General features: G+C 40.4%; 1 protein-coding gene across 2 annotated transcripts in view; it reads right to left on the bottom strand.

The window, feature by feature from the left end:
* LOC134633634 (PH and SEC7 domain-containing protein 1-like) overlaps positions 1-8,770 on the bottom strand; it is a 107,995-nt gene extending 99,225 nt beyond the window's left edge. For both annotated transcript variants that reach the window (XM_063482543.1, XM_063482545.1), the window contains exon 1: positions 8,468-8,770. The gene's annotated coding sequence lies outside the window, so the exon portion shown is untranslated. The remainder of the gene's footprint in view (positions 1-8,467) is intronic.
* Positions 8,771-16,036: the final 7,266 nt, after the last annotated feature.

The following is a 16,036-nucleotide window of genomic DNA, read 5'->3' as shown; positions in this document are numbered from 1 at the left end:
TGAGTCTGTCTCAGAGCTAATTTAACATACTTAGACTAGAGCATGCTCATTATCATCCTTCACTGTCGGCCATGCAGAGATCCAAGCTCCCCCTCTGTAACACACCTGACTTCCAGTTGGCTTGTAACTTAACCTCTTAAGCCCCAATGCCTCCTGATACGGGGGCAAATGGCAGGAGATCAGTTAGGCTTGGGGGGTTAAATAATCAAATGACTTTCCTAGACAAAAGGTAATGGACTGCATTCTAAACCCTGTTTTAAAGATGCTTCTTTCAAGTTATTGTGTGCGTGGGGGGGGATTTCTTTTTAGACCATGAAACTGTTTATAAATAGATGGATTTAGCTTCCGTCCCATCCAGCTACCCTGGAGTAGGCTTCATACTCAGACTCCTTTACTGTAAAGTCTGTCTCACAAAGGCAAGCGTCGGTTCCTGTGGGAGATAGCAAGCAACGACAGACCCAAGTGTTAGTGGACTTGGAAATTCATACAGTAGCCATGTAGGGAGTGAGGGAAAGTCAGCAGCTACACAACAGCTGAAAGAGGACTGGGTCAGAAACTCCAAGTCCAGAAATAAAGACAGCAGAACCCACTAATGATCTCTAGAACTCCAGAGAGAACTTCTGGACTGGCTGTCTCTTTCGTTCATACTGGCACGAGCTGAACTAAACTGTAAGTCAGTCTAAGGGTGTTTTTACACCTGTGGTGTTTAGTCTGTTTAAACTGAACTCTGGTTTGTTTTTCCCCCAGTGGGGTTCATTTGTGTAGATGTGAATGCAGTAATCGCACTCGGATGTGGACCAAAACAACCACACCGAAACCACCTCCTTCAAAGGGTCTATTAACTCCAGAGAAGTTTGTTCATGGCATGAATGTGACCTTGATCTTAACCAACTACCAGATGTACACTGTGTATGGTTTGTATTCAGGAATGTGGCAAGCTACTATAGATGTGAAAAGGTATGCACGGGCTAGCAACTAGCTGTGAAATGAACTGAAATTCTCTGTTTGTTTTTGTTTCTCCCGCCTAGGACACATCTGGGGGTAAACGTCATTCTCTGTTGGTTTGTAGTGACATATTTTGATTCACTTGGATTTTTCCCTGTGTGGAAAGAAACTAAACCACAGTTTACAAACTCATTAACTGATTTGTACCAGAGTAATCGAACTGTAGGTGTGAAAACAACCCTAAAATTGCAGGGAGGGGCAATCGTGTACCATTGTGAAGGTAGGAGGTGCACTTTGTAGCCAGGTCTGTCTCTGAGTGATTGTGTGAGGCACCTGTCTTTTGCGCAGCTGCAGCACCGTGCAGTCAAACACAAACACAGATACCTTGGTCTTAGTAACAAAGAAACTAAGTGTTCAAGCGTGTGGAGACATCTCACTGGAGTGTATGCTGATAATACTCACTGCTACAGGTGCAACAAGTTGTTTTTCATGCAAATATTAATGCACACACATACAACATGTCCAGGTTTCTAAATGCTCCACCAACACATCCAGGGGCAGTCAGGTAATACAGCAGAGTGTGTGCTGGATCCTCCAAATGCAATGTACAGAGGAAATTAAGAGGTTTCTTACAGCTTGAAAAATAATAACTGTAATTATAAATATTTGCAGGAAATTCAAGTCACAGTTTGTTTGCCTTTAAGTCACGTAATGCAAAACTCCCTGTGAGTTCGTTACATTTTATGCATAATATTTACTGAAATCATAGTGTACACTGTACAGGAAATAAAATCTTCTAAAAAATAAAAGCAGCCTTGTAAAACAGATTCCTGACAATCAAGTGCACTATAAAAACTTGAGTATACCGACAATCAAAACAGTGTGTAACAGAGCTTGTGATATATGCAACTGTACTGCTCAATTAAGCCCCTTAGAATCAGATAAACAGCAATATCACTTGCCGCCGGACACTATAGCAGGGTGCTGTGGGCTATCAAGCATCAGGAAAAATCAATTACTGGCAGTGAAATGTGACCAAACAGCCAAGAATGATCCCCACACTCATATTGCACCGTTACTTAGTGGCCAGCATGACACAAACAAGGAGGCGTTTCAGCATGTAACAAGCCGAAAGCGACTCTACGACAGATTTGCATTTCATTAATCACACAGGATCCAGGCCACTGCAAAGCGCTCCATCTGCACCGCAGCCAGCATCCAGAAAAAGCTATAGAGATTGGAGGGGTGAGCAGCACATGACCAGTCATTACAGGGAAACACAGCAGGAATGTAAAATGCTAATACTCTCCATCATCACACAAGCCTGCTGCTATCCAAATGCTAAAAAGCCCCTTTCATTGCCAGCACTGTCGCCTCTGAAATACTCCCACTAGTACCACACCTCTGAAACGTATTCCTGGGCCTGTTATGAGTAGAAAATACACCTTACGGCGCTTCATAACAGTTACTTCAAGGGTGGACGTACTTACTGCTCATTCGTTGAAAGAAAAGAAAGAAAAGAGACATTAGTAACCATGGGCTGGAGAGAGCAAGGAGTGGGAGAGTGTAGGAAGAAATAAAAACAGACGTGGGAAGGAGAAAAACTGTAATTCAAGACTGCTCTTGTCCCTAATGCTGTTTTCCCAGCACCATTAACAGCATGAGAACAGCAACAGGGCTGACCAGTTCAATCTTCCAATAAGAACTGATGGGAACACAAACATTGTTAGCGTTAACCACTTTGTTATCGTGGCTCACACACAGGCCACCGAGGCATCAATATAACCTATTATCCACTAACCGAAGCACCGAGCTGTTGATAATTATATTTTTTGCTAACTGTCAGCAAATATGAGCCGCACTGAACAACATGTTCCATAAATATAGCCTGAATCCCTGCCTGCATCTCTTTTTCACAGAGTGTGTCTGATGTTCTGTGCTTGAAATGAAAAACAAACAGGATGAGACTGACTTTGCTGATCAACTAGAGAGAGAAATAACTACTAAACAGTTATTCTGGCTTGACTTTTGCAAAACTACAACAATTTTCTGTTCAGAAGAAATTCTAAAATCAATTTAGTGTTTTGTGAGCAAAAATGTCCACGATTTGCTGGTTCCAGCTACTCAAATGTGACTTATTTGATAAACAAGCAGGATCATTTTGTTTCTTGGCCTTTCAAAATGTGTATATGTGTACGAGGAATGTAGGAAATTGTAAATGCAGCTCTAGCAGCTAGAAAAATGTCAAAAATGTGACTTTTACAGTTACTTTGTAATAGAGCTGGGCGATAGAACGATAACGATATGTATTGCGAAATAACTTTTTCTCGATAGAAAAATTAAACTATTGCGATAGGCCTCATCTCTCTTGTCCTCTTAAAAAAAAGAAAAAAAAAAACAGCCAATCCAAATTAAGTAGCGCAGAGCCGAACCAATCACAGCCGCAGCGTCACGTCACGTGACTTGTTACGTACAGCACAAGTGCCAAGGCGCACATGTGTATTTGTTTTTGCAGCCGGGCCGCCCAGGTAATGAAGGAAATGAGTTTGCCGACTAGAGAAAAATCAACCGAGAGCGTGAGCGAAGGTTACCGAAGAAAAAAAACGATGATGGTTCCAATTCCGGAGAGCTTGTCAAACGGAAGGGCCATAGAAGTTCCGTAGTGTGAAGGTATTTCAGCTATTTCAAGTCTGACAAAAAACAGAGTAGCGCGCACTGTAAATTGTGCCGAAAGCAAGTCTGGAAATACAATAAACCGGTGCATGCTCAATCTGTGACTGAAAGCACTAATTCGTCATTCGGCTTTTGTCAGACTAAAGTCACTGTTAAAACTGTTTGAAAAGCTAAGCTATACAACAAGGAGAGATTGAGAATTTCCTTTTAGTTCTCAGTTTATTTGATATTGACAAAAGTTAGTCAATTTTGTCTGTTCTTCTGTAAAACAAACTAAGATTTATTTTTAGAATTAAAATTTTGTTTCTAAGTGGAATTGACAATTTAGTAGTCTGTTTTGTTTGTTCTATTTTGAAACTTAAACGCTTTAGCGGCTGCCTTTTGTGTCGTTTGCAATATTTGCCTTTATTTATCTGAAACTGAAGTCTCATGTTCCTTAAGTACATCTACCCTGTTGAACTTATTATGGGAAATAAATATTTAAATCAAAACAAGCTGCAGATTATTTCACATTTTACTTGTGAGCAACGGCACATTTAAATCTTACAAATATAGTTATTTGGCTTATATCGTGATATATATCGTTATCGCCTGAAATGAAAAAAACATATCGTGATATGAAAAAATGTTATATCGCCCAGCTCTACTTTGTAATTAAAATTCTTTTTTTTTTACTGGATTTGAGAATAATACATTTTTACTTCATACAACCTGAAATCAGAGACTGTATTTGAAAGATGGACGTGGCCACCATGACATCACATGTTGGTCTTGGAGTTGGCCTCAAGTGGCCATTACAGGAACTGCAGTTTCTGGCACTTCCACACCCACAGAGATAGTTTTAGCTCAGCGTTCTCCCCAACCTTTTTTGCACCACGGACCAGTTTAATGTCCAACAATATTTTCACGGACCAGCCATTAAGGTGTCGCAGATAAATACAACAAAATAAAATGATACGACCAAGACAAAAACTGTGGTATTTTGTAAATATAATAATAAATGCAAATTCACTGTGTAATTGTGTAACTTTATTAGCAGCGTCCTCCTGAAATGCACCAACAACATTGAGAGTAACATCCTCCTCTCTGCCCCTTAATGCTCTCTGGTCGCTATGGTAATGCTTCAATATTCCTTTCAAAATAAGACACACAACTACAACATGGGAAAAGACCCAGTTAACGATAAACCCCCTGAAAACCATAAATTTCACACCTGAGCCTCAACTCTCACGGCCCGGTACCAAAAGACTCACAGACAAGTACCGGTCCATGGCCCGGGGGTTGGGGAACACTCTTTTAGCTCAAACTTTTAAGTCAAACTACCGTAACTCTTGAACCCCCAAGAATTGATTGTGTTCATCTAGATGTAGCGTTTTCAGTGGGAGAAACATTTCATCACTCGGATGTATGACGTAATGTGACCTCAGTCTTAACGTCTTTGATCAAGACTACGTCCAGATGAACAGAATCAACGTTTTGGGATTTCCTTACCCGGATGATTGAGCAACTCTTGAACCAATATCGCAATCGCACAATTCCAAAGGTTCCTGAAAGCAGCAACTCTGTGCTTTTCAGAGATATTAGGGTCTTGAGGACACCTACACGAAAACTCAGTTCCCAGTTGGAAATTTTTCATGGAACATCCCCTCAACTTGGATTTCCTACTCAGAAAGTTGGAGCCGTCCAACATAGCCAGAGTTAGCAATCCAAGATAGTGGCAATGAATATGAACACTAAAAAAACTAAACTTTCAAGCTGCACTGCCACTGCTGTGCATTTTTGACTCACTAAATAAGCCGTACACAGAGCACTGACCAGTCTCTATCAATGATGTGCAAAAAAAAGTAATAAGTTGTTAAAAAACACAACAGCAAGGCCAAAATTTGGTGACTTTAAAGGCTTCGTTTGAACTAATTTTGCAGCTGGAAGACATTTAAATGAAAATATGCGTCATAACTGAAGGTGTCGTTACTTTAGAGTTTTTGTTAAGAGATACGATCGACCTTCACATGCAGTTACAGATTCAACAAAGCAGACAGATGGTATTTATCAGGATATCGTCTATGTCTTTATTTATTTATGTGCAGCAGGTACATCATGATTGTTTTTGGTTTTTGAAATATTTTATTAATATTTTCAATAAAACGTACATGTATTGAACACATTTAGAAGATATTGTTTCCTACTACTTGGTGATAAGAGGAAGAATAAAAAGTTGGGCTTATTTATCACCTTACATTTCTATTTTTCCACATTTTAGAAGTAAATATCCAGTGTGTTAATTCCACTGTTTTATTTTACAGATTTGGATAATCAATATATAATACTATCATCAAATTCACCTGACAACAGTAGCTAAAATTAGAATCAAGGAACCAATAATCAAACACACTACTCTGCAGGTTATTTATTTATTTATTGTCATTTTAATGCTACTTATGTTTAGGACGTCCTGGATGCTCCTCTGCTGTCTCTCTTCAGCAGGTATGTCTTTTAAAGCTTTATAACTTTTTTCATACTGCTGGTTAAAGAAAATAAATCCAAACAGTAAAACAAAATTGTCCTTTAGTTTGAATTTAAAGGGCAGGTTGTACTGTGCTGCATATAGTTGAAGTCTGTATTGATCTGCAGCAAAAAATAGTCCCCAACAAATACTTTATTTATATTTCCTATAGTAAAGTTTGCAGAAAACTGCTGTTGCAGGAAATTACTGAGCCCTTTTTTTTTAGTATTTTTGAACTTGGGGCTTGCACACCGTGGTGCAGACTGCATAGAAAGTTCTGGAAATCCTGGAAATCCTTGTCTTTATACTATAATTAGCCCTTTGCCCTTGTGAGGGCATTCAGCAGCTTTTAATACCTGAAATCGATGCTATTTGTTACAGAATCAAAGAAATAAAGTGATGTGAAATTATGGGGCTGCAGGGTAACATAAACCAGCAGCTCCAGCCTCCTCAGAGAGACGCACTGACTAACAGTCCTGCACACATGATGGAGTAGCTGTGCGTTTATGTGTGTTTTACTCCTCCTGGAAACCAGGAAAGATGGGAAGAATAGAGTCTTTTTCTACCCCCACCATCCACTCCCAAAAACCCAGAAGCTGGGTCTAGACTGAGCCCCACACAGGGGATTTATAAACTGCAACAAATGAAGACAAAATGCTTCCAGCTGCCCTTGGTGGAGGGAATGGATCTGCTCTTGGGACTTTACAGAGGGACGTTTGACAGGGTCTCTGACTGGTCACACAGCTTTGTCCTTTCTGAACAGCAGAGCAGACGACATTATTTTTCTGCAGCGTAATTTATCAGGAGCGAAGAAATTTCTGCAAATTCTGCAGATATTAAAATGCAGTCTCACAGCAGCATGCATGTGACACAGCTGAAAGCTTTTTTAATCTATTTGTTCTTGTGTGTACTGATATGTGTTCGTGCTCATAAAATTTTGAAGGATGACAAAAGTCCACATTTGGATTGGTTGATGATGGCGTGAATCCATCACATCAAAGACTTCTGCACTTCAGTTGTAATTTTTTGATTACAGATTTTAAAAACTTTATTCCTTTCAGACAAACTACTTGGTTAGGTTTAAGAAAAACACTTGCCACTTTTTTTTTTTAAAGCTTACTTGGTTGCCACAGTAACGCCTCCCCGCAGTGTCTGGATAACATACATGCTGCAGGCATGAAATATACTTCCTACTGAAGTACAGCAAGCAGCTAGAATCCTCCATCAGACAAGGATGGGACGACCTTCCTCTCCCAAACGTCCAACAGCTGTTCTCCTCAGTTCCCAGATGTTTACAGGCTGTTGTTAAAAGCAGGCACTACGTGGTGGCAAACGTGGCCCTGTACCAGCTTTTTTGACACATGACCTAGTATTTTTCTTAAAATGGAACATGTTTACAGATTGAACAGGGTTGGAGTTAGGCCTTGGTGCATGGTCTGATGGTGTTTCCACGTCCAAAACATTGGCAACACAGTAACCTGATTGGTCACCTGCAATGTTGAACCTGGATCTACATTAGTTTTGATGATCTAGGAACAACACCAACATGGCGACGTCACATCGTGCCACGAGTCTTCTTACACCTAGAGGAGTCGCCCTCTGCTGGCCATTAATAAATGGTGTTGTGCGTTTTCCTTTATGTCAGACCAAGAAGCTAGATTCATCTTTTATAGCATCTCTGTGCAGTATATAAAATGTATACACAACCTACTGGACTGAGGCATTGTACTGTAAAGTGCAAGTTCTTACTCTGTTGTAAAATTACATTTGTTTTTTTTACTGTAAAAGTGAAATTAAGAAAATCAGAATTTAAAACAATCTGAAATCTGTTTCAATAATTAATGATTGCACCACACAAACGTTAAGTAATCATTACGGATTAAGCTGTTGCTGTTACATCCCAGTGTTTTTAGCTTTTTAAATCTTAGATCTGGGGGAATATTCATGGTTGGGCGGAAAGATGCATATCCAAAGAAATCACCTCATCCTTTCATCTGCCTGAAATCGGGACCAAGGTGCATTCGCCTGCGTGTCTCCAGGTGCAGACCAACTTATCTGGAATCCTCTCACGTCCACACTCACCTTAGCTAAAACAGTGCAGCGCCAACTTTTCGTGCCAAGGGCAAAACTTGGCTGGAGCTGTGAATGGCACGCACAGATGCGTCAATGACACAGGTATCAGTGCGCTGTTGTGACCTTTCTCCGGCGGTTCCGTATCCTACAGGTCGATGTGCTAGTGATGCAGTGCCTCAACTTATGTGTGCACGCACACACACAGCAGGGCTGAGAGCTACTCCGTCTCCAGCACGAAGGTGAGACATAGCCGACAGGAAAGCGTCTACTCACCAGGAAACGTGCTCCGGAGCAGCTTCTTGTCTACCCGGTTCAGGAGATGATGAGACGCTGTTGCATCGCTGTCCGCTGCAGGCGGCACGCTGAGAGTGCCACTGCGGTCCACATTTATCCGCTCTGTGTGCGCGCGCTCGCGTGTGCGTGTGTGTGTCGCGTGAAGAGAAGAGAGGCTCGGTGTGTTTCACGTCAGGTGGAAACTGACGCGTTGCTGTGAAATGAGCATCTCCTCCTCGTCGGGATTTTTCTGTCAGACATCTCAACTCTTCCACTCTCTGCCTCTCTCTTCGTCTTTGCCAGGCAGCCTCCTCTCCTCTCCCTCCCCTTCAGGCTGGGCATGCCCAGTCTGTGCCTCTTCGTGAGCACCAACTTATGACTTGCAAGCTGTGGTGGAAGAAGAAGCACTTACATTCTAAAAGTGGCCAGTTCAAAAATAAATAACCCAGCGCAAATGCAGTTGTTTTTGTTTTGTTTTTTTGTATTTGTAGAATACAAAATCTAAACTTTTTATGCAGCTTTTAAAGAACAGTAGTAAGGTGTGATTGGTTAAATTAAATTTTAAGTGTATAAAATCATTAATGGGGGAGTTACTATTCTCCAGCTCCATATTTGTATTTTTGAGTTCTGCTATAGAAGCTTTGCATGATTCACAGTTTATAATAATCCTTGTTTATAATATACTCAGTCTTGATGCAGCTCCTCAGTTCATCCTCCACCTTTGAGGCCACCTTGCCTTTAAGCCTGCTCTCTGATTGGTTGGTCCTTGAAAAAAGATATGGTGGGTGGGACCTCTGAGATTACCATATTAGGGACATCCTCTCTTCATGACGTCACACAGAGCCAAACACAGAAAAACAAAACCTTTGTGCGTTTTTGGCTCACAGGTAATAGTTTTACATACACTATTTTATAATTTTGTTAAGAGTCTTTAATAGTGCTTATTTTCTGTCATATCTGCACTGTTACAGAGGTGGATTCTCATTAAATATGGTCAAAATTTCAAATAAGGAAGACAGAGTTTGTATCTCTCTGAACCAAAGGCCAAGGCTTCAGACAGTTTTCTCTTCTGCTGTTGGTTAGTGTGGTTTTAAGAGTAATGATAATATACTTGGCTTCCCTAATATATATCTCTGGCACACAGCTGTAAGCACAGACATCTCATCAACCTGTTGGTCAAACCTTCTGTTTTCTTTGAGATAACCACACAGTAAAGGTTGGCTTAATTGCAGCTAAAATGTGGTTTTTTATTCAGCCCATCAGATAAAAGCTGCAGTTCCTCTAATGACCACTTCAGGCTGGCTGGGAATCAGTAACCACAGACGCCTAAATTAAAATGTCCAACTTTGCAGAATTTAGGCTTCAACCCTGGTGCAAAGCGACAGATTTTGCATTTATGGATAGTTTTGTCTTTCATCGCAACTGTCCTGTTGTTGTTGTTGTTTTTAATCGTTCACCTGTTGCTTGCTGACCAAACGTTTTCTTGCTCACTGATAATTTGCCACTCACCCATCTTGTCCAGAACAGTCACCTCATGTTCGAGGCTATATAAATAAAATTGATTTGAACTGAAAAAAGCGCAAAGTCTTCAACGTATGGAATACAGAGGTCTGCAATAAAGTAAAAAAGCAGGATTTTTGTCTTATTGTAACTTCAGGATTACCTGGATAAGATGTCACAGTAGCTTATGCAGTAAACCTAACCTGCTCTGGAACAGATTATGTTCAAAATGAGAGATCAACAGGTATAAAATCACCACCTATGGTGCTATTGTCATGTCTGTTTTATATACGGCTATAGTTTCAGACCAGGGGAGGCTGCTCCAAGTCAAAGTGTAATGTAGAAAAAGAATTATTTACCAGTGAATCATCCAAAGCTATTCTAGCAGAGTCCAAGAATAAAAAGTGGGCAATAATAATGGATTGCATTTATATAGCGCTTTTCTAGGCACCCAAAGTGCTTTACAATTCCACTATTCATTCACTCTCACAATCACAAACTGGTGCAAGCAAACCACAGTTGTAGCCACAGCTGCCCTGGGGCAGACTGACAGAAGCGAGGCTGCCATATCGCGCCATCGGCCCCTCTGGCCAACACCAGCAGGCGGTAGGTGAAGTGTCTCGACCAAGGACACAACGACCAGGACGGCGAGAGCTGGGGGATTGAACCGGCAACCTTCCGGTTACAGATGATCGCCACAATAAGCATATCAGGACTCTTTGATTAAAAAAATAATGGCATTTATGTAAGCACTCAAGCTGTCTGCATGCAAACACCACAAAGCGCTGCAGAAAGAGGTTAATATATCTTTAAGGTGCCGGTTGTGCATTCATATTTAGCCTCAAGTTGATAGACAGTACAGTGAAATTCGCTGGCATGTACAACCATCGTCTGCTCCCTTTAGGAGTCGCCACAGATCATCTGCCTCCATCTCTCCCTATCACTAACATGTCACACCAACCCCCTGCACGTCCTCCTTAACCACATCCACGAATCTTCTCAGTGGGCTTCGTCTTTTCTTCCTGCCTGGCAGCTCTGTCTTCATCATCCTTCGTACGTGGCTTGTACAGCAAACACAGAGAAATCTGTTCTGGTGCCTCTCGACCAAAAATGACATCAAAAAGATTTCTAAAAATAAAGCAGCGCTTAGACACATTAGGACATCACGAACATCATCACACTGTCCTCTGGTAGCTTTGCTTTTGTTTGGCTGAACTAGTAATGCACTCATCTTCAGATCACTGTGATCTGAATGCCGTTAAAGCCTGGGAGCACAGTGTACTCATATTTGTTCCCTCTGAAATTTGCTTCCTTTCAGACCACAGTGACAACTGAGACTGTAGGAGATGTTCATGCCTGTCTAAATAGTCAGCATCATTTCCTGCCAGAGGCATTAATGCCAATTTACTGTACACTGATCTAAAAGGCATTTTGATTGCCTTAATTCCTGCTCTAATCCCTTTGGATCTTGTTGTGCCATAAAAGACGTCTGAGCTGTGACAGAAAAATGAATTATTTAGAGATATCTACAGTGGGAGGCAGATCAGCTGCATTGTACCTGCTGACATCTTTGATCTAAGGCATTAGTGTGTCTGTCTTCACTGTAGGTCTTCATGTAATCCCTCCATTCTGAAAACCATCTCTATCACACAATGCAACACTGCTAGCTTGCTGGCATGTTATGTACTGTCTAGTTTCTCCCTTAATACTGGCTTATAGGTACTTCTACCACCAGAGGACAGCATTGTACCCAATCCTCACATGGAACTGAAATACGCTGTGTGTGTAACAGAGTCTATGCTGTAGCCAATGTTTTTTTATTCCGTGAAGTCAGCTTCTGTGACAGTACCTGACTCCACAACACATTTCCCTAAGAGGACAACAAAGTATATCGTACTATACTGTAAAACAGGACATGATACTGTGTGATAGTAGATGTCCCTCTCTGAAAATGGGTGTTATAAACCCCCAAAAATACAATCTCTGCTCTTTGAAACATTAATTAATGATTAGTCATCCGTTCTTGTCATATGGACTACTTACTAAACTGACTTGTAGATCAAAATTCAGTTTGGAAACTAAGGAAATTCTCAACCCAGACAGCAGAGTGTAAAGGTATAAAGTATGAACAGTATGTCGGGGTTAAACTTATTGTTGAGCTGAGTATAATTTTCAAGGCAGTCTGGTTATCATTTCACAACTAGTTCACCCTCATAGGATAGAACAGAACGACAGCTGGGATAGACTCCAGCTCATCCAGAAAAGGAAAATGGATTAACAGGTTTTACCCGTGAGCGCAGGAGAAAGGTCAATCTCAGTTTGGTAAGTTCCTCATTCTCCAAATACCAATGAAAGGTGCTTCCTTTATTAGGATTCACTGGAGCATCTTCTATGAGAGGAAAGGAAACGGTTCCATCCCAATAATTCATATAAAATTAATGCCGTAGTTTATGGCTTCTTTGTAAAATATTTTAAGCAGCAGCATCAGAGGGCAGCGGGCAGGCCGAGAGCAGCAGCTGTGTGCTGCTGGAAGCCTCTCTGTGTTTGTGCTGTTCGCTTTTCTGTGTCCTCTCCTGTCACCACCAGCTGCTCTGACACTAAAATGCAATTAAACCTTCTCATACAAACATCCATCAGTTTGCTGCACTGAGCACCTGTTTGGAAAGATAATCAGCTTACTCCTTTCAGAAATACTGTATAAACGAAGAAATATTTACAGGCTGGTTCAAACTTCATGGTTTGTCCAGCAGATGGCCTCCTGCACTCATCCTGTTCACACTTTGCTGAGTTGCATTCAGAGCCTGAATTTATTAATGTTTAAGTTATTTTCTTTGGTGATCTTACAGATATGATGCTAGGTTACGTAAAATATGAAATTTGACAGTTTGAACACGTGTTTCATTGATCTACTAAGTTGGGTACCATATACACAGCTGGAATAATTCATAGGTGCATGTCCATGTCCTTCTGTACCTTTATGAGCACCTTTATACTGCATTAGTATTTTTTAAACATTAAATAACACGGCATCACCATTTTTAAGCATCACAGGGGGCAGGGATTGTAATGAGGGACAGAAGTAGTTACACTATGCAAAACCTTTTACTTATCCATTTAACACTGTGGATATTTTCTGAGTTGAAGTACATAAAGGTGTGCCAAAACTTTGGATTCTTGCACTGTTTTTCACCCATTCTAACTTCATATGTGCGGGACATATCCACACAAGATCTTGAGGGCTGAAAAACACATTTAAATTCTGTTAAAAACTACAGCCAAAACAATTTTACACACACTCCCAAGCATCACAATCTAAAGCCAAAGTCTTTAAAGGTTTTGTGCAGCACAGTTTTTTTTCTTGTGACCAGGTTTGAGTATCAGTATGGTGGGATACATACCATAGTTTTGCACAGTTAGCAGTGTTGCCTTACAACAAACAGAGCATGGGTTTGGGTCTTTTTATGTGCAGTTTTCATGTTCACCCTTCTCACTGTGGTTTCCTCCCACAGTCCAAAGACATGCTTGTGGTTAGGTTAAATGTCAGTTCTAAAGGTGTGGATGTAAATGGTTGTCTGTCTTTATGTGTTAGTCATGCAGCAGACTGGTGATTGGGTGTACCCTGTCTCTCTCCTTCTGACTGCTGGAATAGGCTTGAGCCCCTCCATAACTACTGAACTGCATGAGAGGATGGAAACCATAGTTTCAATAAACTGCATGATTCCTTCTTTCTATTTTTTCTAATATAGTCATATTTTAGCACTGCAGTGAAATAGAGAAACAACTTTGGTGTTCGTATGCGAAAACGGTTTGAAAAGTCACGCTGATCTAACAATCTAAGTCCTGAAGCAGTTTTTCAGAAACCCTTGAAGGGTCTGGACAGTGAGTACGAACACAGAGCGTCACAGCGACTGGATCTTTCCTAGTGAGTAACCGGATCATGCCATCTTAGTGCAAAAGAAAATTCCCTCGAGCTGAATGGGCGATGAAGCAAGAAAACGGTGACGAGGGTATCCACCGATGCAGTTTGCAGCTGTAGTTCAAATGTGTTTTTCATCCCACAAAATCTCAAGTGGCTATCTCCTGTACTCATAAAGGCTTAAAAATGCTGTCAAAAATAAGCTAAATGAAAAAGTGACAACATTTGGACCCAGCCCGCCTCACAGGCCTGTATGAAGGTAACATTTTGCATGCTTCATTATACTAAAGTTATTCTGCAGTTGGTTGTTTTGCCTATGAAATGTGTTCAATGGTTGAAACGGTGCATAGAAAAAACACCTTTGTGCAGGAAGTGAAGCATCTGCTGCACAGAGTTTCCTGGTCTTTGTGCATGTATTAATAGTACATATTAAAATAAGAGCTTATCACATCACCACATTATTGCTGAGACTCTCCCAGCTTCCTTTATCAGGTTTCATGTGCAGTGCTTCCGATGCTGACAGATGATGTCTTATGAAACTGTACACCAAGCTGTTCCAGATGTACTTCAAGGGACTCCTTGTGTCCTTTGTACAGGATCAAAGAGCAGATCAATGCAGAAAGTCAATTTTTGTGAGCTTATTACAGATAGGAGCACTGCAGACTGCCAGTGGAGAAAAGGATTCATCGAGCAGGCATGTGAAAGGGAAACTTAAATGCAAATAAAGGCTCGTTCCTCACTTTGTTTAATAATGTAATGCTTATTTTGCAAAGCTTAAACTGCATATAGTTGTTATGAGTTATTCTGCAAGTCATTTTGTGATTGATAGAGATTAAGCCTTTGCACAAATATTCACCATAAAAAGAAATGGAAGAAAGAAGTAAATTCTAGCTGCATGTAAAACTAATTTTGTGCATTAAAACCATTAAATCATTTGAGTGCACACTGCTGCTGTGTATGTGTAATAATGTATTTGAAAGGGCCCCGTTAATCTAAATGATATTTTTCTCTTCTCTTACATAATAAAGCAGCTGGTTTTGACTGACAGTATTAATCCAAGTATGGATATCTGGGATCCTGGCGCTGCTGACAGGAGCAGACTGGTCCGACTGGTCCCAGTGCTTTTTATCGGGTCGATACTCCCAGCGCTCTCGCCTGATGACAAAACGTCACACCCAAGCCCCGCCTTTCTAAAAACAAAAAACAAAAAAACATGTTCTTATTGAATCGCCCAATGACAGCGCAGGGAATACCGGAAATGCCAGCAAATACCTTCGTAATAAAAGTTGAGACTACAACCGGTGGAAATTTTGATATTGAGCACTTGAACTGTTAACTCTAGTGTTGAATAAGATATCAAAACTATCTCTCCCCAAACAATCTAAAAGTAGATATCAAAATAAATATAAAATAAAGATATAAACATTGCTTATTCTCACAGTATAGCTAATGTAGTATTGTAGTGATTTCATTTTATATCCTTGTTATGATTTTGCCCTTTTGTGTTTTGTTGCAGTTGGTTGCTCTTTGCTTACACTGGATTTGCATATATTTGTATGTGATTAGCATCTTTATATGTTTTGGGTGGCACCCTTGGTGGGCCCTTAAACGTGAGCACAAGACAGAGCACAAGAGAGAGTGAAGGCATTTAATGCCTTGCTGGTCAGCGGCACAGATTTCTGTACTTTTTCCTGTTATTTTCTCTCCATGTTATGACCAAAAATCATTTAAATGAGTTGAAACATAAACTTGTTATTTATTCCTGCTTAAAACGGATTTTTATGAATTTCGAAATCTTATTTGTTTTTCATATGTACCTATAGGTACATATAAAATTGAAAATATATTTTCAATTATATTAACTTTAATAGCAGGAAATTAACTACCCAGACGCTTCTTTTGTTTCTCTCTTTTTTGCCATATTTTTCAAGTAACCTGTATTTGACAACAGCATAATAAAACTGGAAATTCTGTTTTTCGTGTACCCCCCAATATTTTTAGGGGCCCCTATATGAAAACATTCTGGAGGCACCCCTGCCTGTGCATGCTATTTCATGCAACCCTATTTCAACAAATTGTAATGCTATAGCTACAATCCACACTGAGATTTGGTGCCACTTAGGCTCCTATTCATCCTTTAATTCATGCCTCTC

Source organism: Pelmatolapia mariae, linkage group LG8 (assembly GCF_036321145.2).
Source record: "Pelmatolapia mariae isolate MD_Pm_ZW linkage group LG8, Pm_UMD_F_2, whole genome shotgun sequence".
Lineage (NCBI taxonomy): Eukaryota > Metazoa > Chordata > Actinopteri > Cichliformes > Cichlidae > Pelmatolapia > Pelmatolapia mariae.
This window is presented reverse-complemented; position numbering and strand designations above follow the sequence as displayed.